The sequence below is a fragment of the Eptatretus burgeri genome, chromosome 4 (genome assembly GCF_056783735.1).
Source record: "Eptatretus burgeri isolate ZD-2024b chromosome 4, Ebu_testis_v1, whole genome shotgun sequence".
Taxonomy (NCBI): Eukaryota; Metazoa; Chordata; class Myxini; order Myxiniformes; family Myxinidae; genus Eptatretus; species Eptatretus burgeri.
Genome location: NC_140964.1, coordinates 59,295,232 through 59,310,231, shown reverse-complemented (window position 1 = coordinate 59,310,231; position 15,000 = coordinate 59,295,232). Strand labels below are relative to the sequence as shown.

The window sequence follows — 15,000 nt, the reverse complement described above, 5'->3', positions numbered from 1 at the left end:
TGTATCTGAAATACAATTTGAAAAATTTGAAAAAAAAATAAAAATGAAAATACTGCTTTTGCTACAACTTGGGGGGAAATTGTTGGCTTGGTTGAAGACCTTTGAGCGACCAAGACCTTGAGTGGGATGACTTTGGTGTTCCTTGGAACTCTCTGTCTTGTATGGAACTAAACCTTCAAGTTGATGAACTGGATTCAAACCTCTTATCTGTTGAGGTAAGATTTTTATTTTCCTATTTTCAAACTTTGATTGAAGCATACTCATTTAATAATTAAATAACTTAATTAATACATTATTATTTTCTCTCACAGGAAATTGTATCTGAAATACAAAATGAAAATACTGCTTTTGCTACAACTTGGGAGGAAATTGTTGGCTTGGTTGAAGACCTTATGAGCGACCAAGACCTTGAGTGGGATGACTTTGGTGTTCCTTGGAACTCTCTGTCTTGTATGGAACTAAACCTTCAAGTTGATGAACTGGATTCAAACCTCTTATCTGTTGAGGTAAGATTTTTATTTTCCTATTTTCAAACTTTGATTGAAGCATACTCATTTAATAATTAAATAACTTAATTAATACATTATTATTTTCTCTCACAGGAAATTGTCTGAAATACGAAATGAAAATACTGCTTTTGCTACAACTTGGGGCGAAATTGTTGGCTTGGTTGAAGACCTTATGAGCGACCAAGACCCACAGAACGAGTTCGTCCTTGATGACCCAACCAAAGAGTTATACCTTGGAGACCAGCAAAATCCTGAAAAAGAGTTTTACAGCAATAGTACTCATTGTGAGTTATCAAGACAATACCCACTGAACAAGTTATACGTTGATGAGCCAGAATACAAGTTTTACCTTGGAGACTCACAAATTTTGAAAAAATCAGTAAATGAGTTCTGCCTTGATGGTTTAAATAACTACCTTGGAGACTCAGGAAAAGGGTTCTGCCAAGATGGTTCTAAATATGGGAACTACCTTGGAGACTCACAAATTTTGAAAAAATCAGTAAATGAGTTCTGCCTTGATGGTTTAAATAACTACCTTGGAGACTTGGAAAGTTGGGGTTATTTTGAAGACTTGAAATGCTACCACTCTTTGGGATTTAAACCTATCAAGAAAGTTCTTACTCCCTCTTTCTATGTCATCAAACCTGAAAGCCTTAAAAGACAGAATTGGAAGAAGAGAAAAAAAAAACGTAATATATATATATATATATATATATATATATATATATATATATATATATATATATATATATATATATATATATATATATATATATATATATATATAGGTGGAAATCTCATTTTGAAAAAGACTGTGTTGGGTGAGGATTGAGTTGGGGTTGAGATTTTGAATGTGAGGGTTGGGGTTGAGATTTTGAATGTGAGGGTTGGGACACACACACACACACACACACAAACAAAAGTTAAGCCTTGACTATTCAGTTGAGGATTCTGTGTTTGGGGTTCACAGATGTAAGAACGTCCACCCCTTGACACACATTATATACTGTTATACACCTCGGACTTGGCCCTCGAGTGTCCACAAAGGTGTATTATCTGCTTAGTTTTGTCTTTTGTAATTCCTGTGAATAAAATGAACCTAAAATCTCTTCCCCTTCCAAATCATATATTTTATAAGTCCAAGGAACTGTATCTATTACATCAACAATTTTAAAAAGTTCTTTCGTCCATCGTTCAGTAAAACCCTTTTCAAAATGAGATTTCCACCTATATATTCTTACGATATCACCAACTTTGAACTTAGGTTTTCTGACATTAATCTCTTTTTCATATTTTAATTTTGTAAATGTTTCTGATGGCTTCATATTCGTTGACGTGTGAATCGTGTCATTATACTTATCCACAATATCCTGAATAAAAGATGACCATTGTTGTGAACCGAGTTGTGTGAATTTTTTATATAGTCTCTCTTTTAAGGTACGATTAAAACGTTCAACAACAACTGCCTTCCCTTCATTAAAGGTACTGTATAATGTAATACTGTTATTTTTTAGAAAATTCATAAATGTCTTGTTATAAAACTCTCTACCCTCATCAGTCCACAATTTTTTAGGTTTTCTCTTACTTTTATTAAATATCTGTTGAAAAGCTAACATAAGAGTATTACCTGTTTTGTTTTTTAAAGGGACAACCCACGCATATCTACTCCTCAAATCAATAACGGTTAAAGCATACTTGTACACCTTATCATTATTGAGTTCAATCAAATCAGCAGACCAGATATAATCAACTTCCTTGGAATAAACTTTCCTTCTCTGAAACTTTGTGAATATTGGTTTATGTAATTCATCAGCTAATTGCTCTTCAGTCTTAATGGCATCATTAGAGCCTATAAGTTTTTTGAATTTCCAAGTCCAAGTTTCAATTTAGCACTAATCATCTTCTTCACGATGAACCTATCAACTTTTTCTCTCAAGGTTGGATTTTGTATCAGAGACAAATTATACAACATTTCTCTATCGGCTTCATGCTTTTCTTCCAACGTTGTGGTATTCCCATAATCAATATCGTGTCTCATGCACACTTCATCAACTCTATTGATTGGTTTACTCCAGGATTTAGGATTGTCTGCCTCATCTAATCTTTTATCCAAGTTTGTGCCTGGACCACAGAAAGAATACCCTGGAAGATGTAATTCCCCTGGTATTCCAGTAGTTGTAAATTTACTTCCTGATAAAAACTTTTGTATATCTCCTCCGAGTTTGTGTTTGGAGATAAATTGATTTTTTTTTTTGAACCACACACCGAACATATACCTTTTTGTATAACCCTGTTATTTTTACTTTTAATATATGAAATATTTTTAGTATTAGTTTTCTTTTTACATTTGAGACAATAACTCATTTATTTATGAGAAAAATTCCTGCAGAGTGCAAAAACCTTTTTAGTTTCCAACATGCACATTTGAATCTTAATTTTTAAAACATAAAGAATCCTTAGAAATGCCTTCACTCTCTCCTCCATTTATTTAAGAAAAAACTTGAATTAAAATGAATAGCTTGACGATGTCAATAGTCTTGAAGAAAATATTGCAAATAGACTTGTCAATTCTTTGTTTTCCTCCTCGGTGGGTTGAGTTATTTTCTGTAATACCACCAATCTTTTTTGAATCTCACTGGTTTCCATATTTTGATATTTATTCATTCTCTCTCTTTCCTCCCTCTCTCTCTTCTCCTTTTCCTCCTTCTCTCTTCTCCTTTTCCTCCTTCTCTTTCTTCTCCCTCTCTCTCTTCTCTCTTTCCTCCCTCTCTCTATTCTCTCTTTCCTCCTTCTCTCTCTTCTCCTTTTCCTCCTTCTCTTTCTTCTCCCTCTCCTCCTTCTCCTTTTCCTCCTCTTCCCTCTCTTCTTCAACTCCTTCCTCATCCCTTACTATCCTTGAATCGTTTACAACCCATAGAATATTATACATATATTCATCAGGATTTCTTGTTATTCCTGTATCCAAAATAATTTTTTTTACAACAGGAAACCAATAAAATTTCTTTTGAATTTCTAAAAGAGCCTTACCTTTTCTTAACCTTATAATTTTTTCATTATTTAACATTCTAATTAAATCTAAAGTTGTCGGTTTATCAACATCAGCATAATGCCAATCTTTTATTGAAAATACCTCATTCTTATGTTGTAGAACATATTTATTAAAATACCGAATACCCTTTTCTTGAAGGTATGCTTGGACACAGAAATGATAATTTTCTTGAAGCCTTCTTGCTGTCATTTATGTATTAGAAATATATGTTAGAATAATATTATGGCACGAAACACCTCCCCATCTTCCCATAGTTAAATCATTTTGTATTTCCTTACTTATTATATATAATCCTGTTTTTTCTGTTTTCATGAGATAAACAAGGGCAAAACCATTATTATATTTACCCTTATTAAATTCTTTTATTTGTTGTTTACTAATCGTGGCTCCACAAAACTCATTCTCGATACCAAGTGCATAATATTCTTCCTTACGAGACTGATTTAATTGTTCCAGGTCTTCGAGGTTAATTTTAAATGACCAATTATACCCTAAATCATTCATATCATACCCCCATTGTTCTATTCTCATACAAACGATACGCCCTTCTTTATAAAAATTTATTTTAATTCGAACTGTGAATTCTGTATGACCTGGAGATAATATCAACACTTCTGTATCTTTGGAATACACAGCCGTTTTATTTAAGTATATATATTGTGATAAATCGTTTAATCTCACCAAGTCATTCGCGTCAGTCGGGCTTGGATAATTTTTTAATTTATAAGCATTTTTCATGTTAATATTTTTGTTTATATTATATTTATGTCGTTCAGCCTGTGCCTTTGTATAATAATTTGATAAATCAATATCCAGTTCTTGAGATACACCAAAGATAGAACCATCTTTACCAACATAAGTCATTTATATTAGATTAAAAATAATATCATAAAATTTTTTATTTTTGTTGAGTTGAAATAACACATATAGACATAATTGACCACAACACTTGGAATTTAATTCTTGGACTTGAAATGTTTGATAAACACCATTCTGTAAGAATTTTATGACTTCAACAGGTGGTGGAAGACCAAAACTATCAAAATAATATTTGTCTTGATTATTAAAAATACAAACCCAATGAGAACCGTTCCCATTATTATCTTCTAAGTTCATAATAATATTCTTTGTATGTTTCGGCACATTTGTTAATTCATCTCTCATACAAATAACCACATTTTGAATTTTTAATTTCTTACAATATTTGGCAAGTTGTAAATTTGATGTTGTATTCTTTCCAAATTCTTTCAACCACTCATCAATGCTCATTTATTTATTAGAAAGATATAATCCATTACCTCTTTTCGTTAATTTTACACCTGCTTGTGCTATAGAAGAAAGCATATCTCCAACTAACAATCTCGCTTTATCAGGCAGACCTTCAAGTTTTTCAGCAAAATCTACAATTACACCACTTCCACTAATTTGTTTCTCCAACTCTTTGTTATGTCTTTCCAATTCTTTTTGAGCCTGGAGTTGAGCCTTCCTTTCGTTGGCAGTTTTGACCGCTGTTGAAATACCACCCGTCAATGCTCCAACTGCACTTAAACCAGCAAATAAAGGAATTAGAAATGGGAGAAATCCTCCACTCGTCTCTCTTATTGAATATTTTTTCAACATTGGTTTTGTCATTTTAATTTTAAGTGAGCCAGTGTCATTCAAGATTTTAACCTGTTCTCTTGTGAGCAAAACATCAATTCTTACTGCTCCTTTTCTCTGAATTGTATTAACGTTAATCGTACAAGGCTTTTGATTTTGAACACAAGATGATAGTTTATGAAGATTGATTTGATTAACATATACCCCAGTTGGTACTTTGCCACTCATTTATTTAACAAAAAATTATGTGAGACTAATCATCACACCATTATCTGTATTAATCTGCAATTCTGTTTCTTCCAAAAGCAAACAATATGTATCAACTTCTTCACTCTCTCCTCTTTCAATGTATAGGGAAGTATCCACTCGATTAGACTTTATAGTTTCCTTTTTAGCGCTCAGGTCAAACGCATAGATTGTATACAAACTTTTAAATGCTGTCATATCCAAAATAGGTTCTTTATTTCCATTACTTTCACACACCTTTTGGTAAGACTTGTATGCTTCAGCAAAATCATTTTTTTCCCAATTAATTTCCAATCTATCTCGTGGATAAAATGTTCCATCTAGAGAAACGCGAAGTTGTTTCACCTTAGCATTATCACTCAATGCATTATTCTTATCAGTCGCAGTATCACCATCTGGCTTTTTAAAAATCATCCACAGATATCGTGGCTTTCCTTCCAGAACACCCAAATTCCACGTGTAAGTAGTTTGATTGAGTTTAACGTGTTGACATCTTCTTTTGAGGTATGATACACTGAGTGGTTTCTTTGAGTTAAGTCTTCGATTCAACATCTCTTCTGTTTTAAGATTAGGAGTATATTCACTGATATACCAACTCATCTCCTCAATTACAAATTTATTCTGTTCACCAAAAGCACTACCAACACCAAAAACCAATCTATTTTCATTATCATTCCTTTGTAGTTGAAATCTAATTTTAAGACCATACAGAACTTTATCATAATCACAAAATCCAAATATACCTTTAAGAGGAACTGCCACAGTAAAACTATTTTCTGCTTTTGTATCATCATTATACATTCCTTTCCTTTGAATATATCCAGGGTCTGTGTTTGTTCCCGTTGACATATCAGGAATAAAACCTTCGACAGACCCCTTTCCCATTCTATCACTGAATGTATAGAGTGTAAATTTCATCATTTCAGATACAGCAGAGACATAATCAACCGCTTCAACTTCTTGTGTTCCAATATACAATCGCACACTATCAAACATTTTCCAGAAGAAATCATTTACAAGTGTAGCGTTTGTGTTATTCCCAGCCTTAGTGAATTTAAATTTACACAACAAGAAACTTTCGGAGAGATTCAAATAGGTTTGTTGATTATTTATTTCAAAACTTTTTGTACCATTTGTATTCCAGTCTGTTCCAGTTATTGCATTTACCTTGAAGTAATCTTCTTTTTTAGTGGAGTTTGAGATAATAATAGTATCATCCAAATCATAGATACTATCAATTGCTTCCATACTTGTATTTATTTAGGAAAAAAGATGTTAAAACTTTTGAAACCCTGTTCCAAGTATTTGAATTATTTTCTGTCGTTCTTGGGGGGACAACTGAGTTTTACCTTTCTTAATTTATTTTATTGCTTGTAATTTATGAGATTCCTTCTGAGCATCTTTAATACTCTTTACAGCACCTGCTACATTTCCCACAGCAGAAGCAGTTGAACCAATTAGGTCTTTATGTTGAAGAATAGTTGAACCAATACCCATGAGAGTATCAATTATACCATCTCCTCTAAATTGATGTCCGACACCCCTTTGTCTCTTAGGTTTATAGTATCCTCTACCAAGATACATACCTTCACCCTTGTAGTACGGGGAAAGGAACATCCCATCCCCTGTAATTATTTTATATTTTCCCAACTCGTGTTTCCTCACAATAACCATCGTATTTATTTATTGAAAAACTTCACGTAGGTGAATTCTGATGGATATAACTTCTCCATTAAAAGAAATCACACGATTATCTTGGTCGGTTATCCTAAAATTTACTCTGTGTATGGTTTTTCCTGACACAGGTAGATAAACCAAATTTTTAGGTTCCATATTGAATTTATAACCAATTGGGGTTGAGTATGCGCTGAATGAAAATATTGTATTTGTTTTTTTCCATCATTATAAGCACCATCAATCAAATCACAGTGAATTAACACCGAATTTATTCCTGAGGATATTTGAATGACATTATCACTGTAAAACGTCCCATTAGTTTCAATCTTTTTTGAGGAGAAACCTAATAACTCTCTAAATGAATTATCAATTGTGAAATCAACCTTGTAGTTATTTTTAACTTTAATCGTTGATTTTGAAGTATGTTTTTGAATGTTTATAACAATATTTTTTGGTTCATCACCCTGTTCTTTCATAAGACGAGCAATTTCGGAAGATATTTGAGAAATCTCGTATGCTCCGGGTGAGACTGTTATCGTTTTGTATCCACTTCCCGGATTATAACTAAACTTGTCATTTTTCTCGGTTATATTAAATAAGGTATTATAAGTTTCCATGGACAATAAAGATGCCTCATATTCTTTTGTTGTGTCAAGTTGTAGTGGGTATGGGAATGAAGATGTGTGGTCGCTTGTTGTGAAATTAAAACTCAGGATTGTGCTTCTCATCTTATTTAATATGAGATAAAATGTCTTTATATTGAGATTTATTAATTATTTTCATGTTCATCAACTGGTCTAAAATGGCTGATGCTTCATTAAAACAATTGTTATTTCCAGCCTTCTTACTGCCTAACAACAATAACAGTCTATTAACTAATTGCGATGGGTCATTTGGAAGAAAACTAATACCTGAACCAAGGATACTTAAAGCCTGAATAATGTGTTTCTCCTTCTCATTCTTCCTACTTTTACCAGAAAGAATAACCTTATAATTTAGAGTGTTCAGCAAATCAATATATACTCTATCATCATTATTTTCCATATCCAATGGTTTATCAATATACTTTGATTCATCCCTCACAGTTGAACCTTGTCTTCTATCTTTTGTGAGAAGAAACATTAATCTCGGAGTTAGTTTAACAGGGGGTTGAGCAGAACTTAAGAACCTTAATTCATCATTAAATATCAATACCTTTTCTTGAACAAGATGAAATATTGCTGGTTGTTCTGTTGGAATGAGTCCTGCTTTGGTTTTTGAATCCGCTGAATATTCATTGTTTTGAACAGCATTCACAATATAATCAGGGGTTGATTAATCTCTTCCAGTTGTTGAAATAAACCTTCATCATATTCTAATTCTCCAATATGCTCTAATTCTTCCTCCGTCATTTGACTGAAATCTTTTAACATTTGGAGCTTTCTGGGAGTATATTCTACTGTGGGAACTGTGGAAACATCTTTCATTTTTTCTTGGGAAGTTTTTAAAAGTGGTTTAAAAAATTTCTCTTGTTTTCTTTCAAATACTTCTTCGCCCGTTAGTTTCTGTCTGCGTTTCTTCTTTATGTCTTCCTGCTGTTTTACAACTTTTGAAACCAACTCTTGATGTTCCTTAAATCTTCTTGCTCTTTCTTTTGTATCCATTTATTTATTGTAAAATATCATTTAATGAATTGTAAAGATTAACAGGGAAATTTTCCTTTTCTTCATCATTCAAGTAGATGTGTTCCAATAAATCCTTTTCTTTAAATATTTCATCAAATTCTTTATTAACATTAATGCGAGTTGTAATTTCTTCTTCACTAATACTTGCATCTCTGCTTTTCATACGTTTGCGTTGAGTTTCTTCATCAACATCAAAACCGAATGATAAAATCTTCACTCCGCTCAGATATTTAATAATTTGTCTCGTTCCTTCTGGATTAGTTTCTAATATCCCAACACCACCAGATTTTAGTTTCCTTAACTCACTCTTACAATGTGAATATTTTGTTGTACCAAGAGAAACCTCCTCAAATATTTGTCCTTCATTCCTCAATCGCATATGTTCCTCCACTGCATTTCCATTTTGGAAATCTGCTAACATCACTGCCCTGCATAAAAAAGGTGCAAAAACAGATCCCTGTAACTACAGACCAATCAGCCTTCTCCCAATCATCAGCAAGGTTATGGAATTCATCATTGCTTCAGACATGAAATCCTTCCTCTTCTCCAATGGCTTGATTTCCAATCATCAATTTGGTTTCAGACCAGGTCACTCTACCCTGGATATGCTGCTACTGCTCTCCCATCAATGGATGGAGGTCCTCAATGCCAGACAGGAAATCCGAGCCGTATCCCTGGACATATCACGTGCTTTTGACACAGTCTGGCACCCTGCCCTACTCACCAAACTCTCTTCCCATGGTATTCAAGGCCATCTCCACTCATGGCTCGCAGACTTCCTCTCCTGTCGCAGTCAACGTGTGGCCCTAAACGGAGTTCTTTCATCCCCTCTTCCTGTGCAGGCTGGAGTTCCTCAAGGTAGCGTTCTGGGCCCTGTTCTTTTTCTGGTTTTCATCAATGATCTCTCGGACTCTCTGGAAAATCCTCTATTTCTCTTTGCCGACGACTCCACCCTCTGCCGTACCATCTGTCATCCCTCAGACCGGCAAGCAGCAGCTTCTTCGCTCACTGCAGATCTGGATAAAATCACAAACTGGTCCAACACGTGGAACATGTCTTTCAATCCACACAAATCTCACACTCTCACTATGTCTCTTCGAAAGGACCGTTTACAAAACCCCCCATCCACTTTCTCAACAATCCTCTGGAAGAAGTCTTTTCTTTCAAGCTTCTGGGTCTCACTATCTGCCATGACCTTTCCTGGGAAAGTCACATTTCCAACCTTGCCTCAAAAGCCAGTCGCCGACTGGGAATCCTCCGTCGTGCAAAGTCCTTCCTCGGCCCTCTTGAGCTCCTGACTACTTACAAAGCTTTTGTCCGTAGCCTGATGGAGTACTGCTCTCCCCTCTGGGCTGGTGCTCCTGCCTCCCACCTTTCTCGACTTCACGCTGTCGAAACCAGGGCTTTTAAGATCATTGGCATCTCCCGCAATGAAGCTGAGTCTTTGGGCCTCTCACTCAATCACCGCAGGTTGGTCGGTGGTCTTTCTGTCTTCTACCGACTCCTCTCCAGCCTTGCCCCCCTGCTCTCTCTGCGATTTGTCCCAACCACATTTCCACAGGGCGCTCAAGGTCCGCCAACAACCCCCTTCTGGTAAAACTACCAAAATCACGAATCACTGCTCATCTTCACTCTTTCATTCCTCTTTTTTCCCGCCTTTGGAATAAACTTCCTCACTCTATTCTTTCCCATTCTTCCCTCCAGGCTTTCAAAACAGCTGTTCACCACCACCTCTTATCTTCCCCCATCCAAATCCTCGATCTTTTCTACCCCGATAATCCACCCAAGCCCACTTCCTTCAATTCTCCTGCTTTCCTTCCTGAAAGTCCCTGTAATGTCCATCTTCTCCTCGCCATGTTCCCCGTCCCATCCCCATCCCTCTCCCTTCCACAGTTCACCTGTGTCTGTTCCCCAATGTTTTGTCCCTTCCACTCCCACCCCTCTTGTCTCATGCCTCCTTGCTGTGAGTTGTGTGTTAGCTCTCATACGAGCCTCGACCAAGGTATACAAAAAAAAACAAAAAAAAAAAAAACTGAAATATAGTGATAATCTTCACCTTTTACTTCTCCAGGTCTTATTGCTCTAGTTGTTGTTGATACAATGCGTATCACGGGGTGTTTTTTAAGTAAATTTACAATATTCTCATTTGTACTACACAAGAACCTTGATTTATGAAAGTTTTTTCCAGAAGCAGATTTACCCACAAGATTTATAATAATAGTTGTCATTTATATATGTAATTGTTTATAAAACAAAAAATATATCCCTTAATATCTCATCTTGTTTCACAACAATATATTTATATTTTTCAGTCGTGTGCTTCATGTAATCCTCAAATTTCTTTTTACTACATAATGTAGAACAATTATCTCTCCAAAAATTATTGATATCTATTGAATTTAACTTGAATAAAATAAAAGTATTAGCATTGTTTCTGATGGAACGACGAGGAAGTTGAAAGTACGATTGACTAAGATAAATACAATTACAAGAAGAATGTCTCCCTCTTGTGTAGTAGCTGTCCATTACCGTTTGGTTTCTCTCATTAACACAATCATCAAAGATAACGAGGTTCTTTTTTGATTTATCCAAATCTTGGGGAGACGGTATATCATCCGTATTATCACTAAGAATACAAGTTATAGGATATGATTTCTTTTTACATCTCTGTGTATCACAAAATAGTTGAATTATATCTTCAATGTTATAATCATTTAGGTTTTTTTGACGTTTAAATAAACCGATTATATCTTCTTTTTGAAGACCAGCATTAAAACCTTGTGAGAGTAGTTGATACTCTGGTTGAAAACTCGACTTTGTGAAAATTATTAAATTGTCATAATCTAAAAAGTTGGGAGTGAGGAGCATTTTTAAAAGTAAGCAGGTTTTTCCACATCCACTTGAACCAACTATGAGACATCTTAATGAATTTGGGAGATTTTTATGGTTGTTAAATTTTATCTTATTTTCCCAAATAGGTAAAAAATCATTCATTTATATATTTGAAAAACAGGTTATTTAATTTATTATTGGCTTTTTTAGAAACTATATTTTATCCTAAGTTCAGGTTTAATTTCAAGATAATCCATTATTTTATTTATACAATATCTTGTGTTGATATTTCCCTGAAAATTACATCCATGAATAATATACAACAACAATCCTTTGAACATTTCTCTTATACGTTCAGTTTCTTCCCTTGTAAGGAAAGGTGTGTTATCATCCTCATACTTTACATTCATTTCTCTAATCAATCTTGTAAAGTAATTCATTTTTGGTGTAAATCTAAAAGAATTATTTTCCTTTTTATATTTTTTATTATCATTAATTAGAAGATAATCACAGAATATACATTGTTTATAGGCTTTTGACTCTGTGTTTAATCCCCGTCTTTCACACGCAGGACAATTCTCAAATTTGTCATATGGAGAATCAGGAAAGTCTAGCATATTTATAAAGTAAAACTTTACTTAAACTGAAATTCATCTATACTTTCAGTTGTATATTACCATCGATATCGATATACTTTTTTTCATTATAAAATTCAACGACAACATTTTTTATATTAAAGGTAATTTTAAAATTATCGTTAACTACTATTGAACGAAATGTCATTTCACCTGATATATTAACATCCTTTATTTCATCAGGATTTACATCTTTAGGGTTGTTGAAAAAAATACAAATTTCTCCTTGCATATTACAGATGGTCTTATCTTTTCTTTCTAAAGCTTCATCCATAAGGTTTTTGTTCTTTGATACTTTTTCTTGTTTCATTGCTTTTTCTAGTTTTGAATATATTACTAGAAGGAGAGGAGAAACTTTTGTTAGAGATACTTTAATTGATGTTCTACCAGGTATACTAAAAGCCCTTCCACTGAAGGAAATTGAAGAACTCATATTATTTACCATAATAGTTTTTATCCAATAGTTGTTATATTTATCTTTGTTCAATTTTACATCCTTGACATATTTCTCAGTATCTTTAACAGATGAAGAGATTGATTGAAACTTGTCTTTTGTGTCTTGAAACATTGTATTTATTAAGTGAAAAAGTTGGAGAATAAAATGTTTTTAAGCACAGATTCACCTATAAATTAAACGAAATTTTCATCAAGAAAATTTTAGTTTAAGCAAAGTTTTATTCTATAAATATGGTGAATACAACGTACTGCGATGTTTGTAATCACGAATATAAACATTATAGAAAACACCTCCGAACCAACAAACACACATTTAATCTATTTCATCAAATATCTCCTCTTGAGTTGGAAAGAAAACATTGTGATATCTGTTCAAAGGATGTTTTGAAGAGTAGTTATAATCAACATCTTCAATCACAAAAACACAAGAAAAATGAGTTTAAAGTAAAGGGAGACTATTATATTAAAAACACTGATGGGGCATTTAAAGGGCATATAAAAATAAGGATTTTTCAATTTGGAGAACCCGGTCCATCATCAATAGCTGAATCAATTGAAATAGTGAAACCCGATGTTGAAAAATTTATTAAAAAGACATTAAAAGAAATGAAAACTTTAAAGTTTTATATGGGAGTGAAAATGAATATGAAAAGACAAGATGAAGAACATACTCCTTATATGAGAACAGGTCTTCATTTTATAACATCATTTCAAGATTTTTTGAATAGTGGGGTTTATGAAGAACTATCAAGACAAGAGGAGGATGTTGATAATACAGTGGTAGGAAGTGGATTCAATATTAAAAAAATCATCTTTTTAGATATACACATTCTAAAATCAAACCCTCTTGAAGCTTCTTCTTATATTGAATTACCAAAAGAAATAAAACGAAAGAAGGCAGTTGTTAATATTAAGAACAATGATAATAAATGTTTTCTCTGGTCTGTTCTTGCTCACTTTCATCCACCAAAATGTAATTCAGAAAGAGTAAAACAATATATGAAATATGAGAATACCTTGGACATTAAAGATTTTAAATTCCCAATGCCACTAACAGATATTCCTAAATTTGAGAAAAAGAATAATCTTTCTATTAATGTATATGGATTAACGGATACAAACAAAGTTCAAATATTAAAAATTTCAAACAACTATAAAAATGAAGAAACACACATTGACCTTTTATATTTTAGTGTTGGAAAGAATTCACATTACACATACATCAATAATTTATCAAGATTAATCTCTTCTCAGGTATTCAGAACAGCAAACAAAATATATCCTTGTAAGCGATGTCTTAATTCATTTCATACAAAAGAACGATTAGAACAACATTCAAAATATTGTAGTAATCATAAATCAGCTGTAATTACAATGCCTAAACCTGGTGAAAAGATTTATTTTGAAGATTATAATAAATCTATCATGCACCCATTTGTGATATACGCTGATTTTGAATGTATCCTTAAAAAGATAAATACTGCTTCTCCTAATCCAAAAGAACGATATACAAATAAATATCAAAAACATATTCCTTGTGGTTTCTGTTATTATATCAAATCATCTGTTGGAGAAAAGTATAACAAACTTGAACATTATCGTGGAAAAAATGCTTCACAAGAGTTTGTAAAACGATTAGAAAAGGATTGTATAAGACTCACTAAATTAATGAAAGAAACAAATGAACCGATGAAATTAACCAAAGAAGAAAAATTAGAATTTAGAATGAACAATATCTGTCATATTTGTGAGGGGGAAATTAAGGAGTCTAAAGTTAGAGACCATTGTCATCTTACTGGTAAATATAGAGGTCCCGCTCATTCCTGTTGTAATCTTAATTATAAATTACCTTCTTTTATTCCAGTCTTTCTTCACAACAGCGCCAACTATGATACACATCTATTTATAAATGAACTTTCAAAAACACCAGGGAATATTTCTGCTATAACAAACACAAGTCAAAAGTATATTTCATTTTCAAAAATGATATTCACAAAACCTTTAACTCGTATTAGGTTTCTAGATTCTTACAAGTTTATGGGAACACCACTAGCCTACCTCGCATCAAATCTAAGCTCCACGGACTCTTTTCCAAATCTTAATTCATTCTTTCCAAAAGAGGAAATTCTCACTAAAGAGGAAATTCAGATTAAAGAGAGAATTCAAAGTAAAGAGGAAACTCTAATTAATGAAGAAATTCTAACTGAAGATGAAATTCTAATTATAAAGAAAATTCGAACTAAAGAGGAAATTCAGATTAAAGATGAAATTCTGATTAAAGAAGGAATTCTTACGAGAGAGGAAATTCAAACAAGGAATGAAATTCAAAGTAA

The 15,000-nt window shown here is 33.1% G+C and overlaps 1 protein-coding gene and 1 long non-coding RNA gene across 6 annotated transcripts in view; one reads left to right on the top strand and one right to left on the bottom strand.

The window, feature by feature from the left end:
• LOC147028144 (uncharacterized) overlaps positions 1-1,182 on the top strand; it is a 2,153-nt gene extending 971 nt beyond the window's left edge. The window contains exons 1-3 of the long non-coding RNA XR_015056917.1: positions 1-215; positions 312-506; positions 603-1,182. The exon at positions 1-215 is cut by the window's left edge and continues 971 nt beyond it. This is a non-coding gene — a long non-coding RNA (uncharacterized LOC147028144). The remainder of the gene's footprint in view (positions 216-311; positions 507-602) is intronic.
• The window catches only part of INTS11 (integrator complex subunit 11), a 107,589-nt gene that overhangs the window by 5,834 nt on the left and 86,755 nt on the right, over positions 1-15,000 (bottom strand). The gene's annotated exons all lie outside the window — the stretch shown is intronic.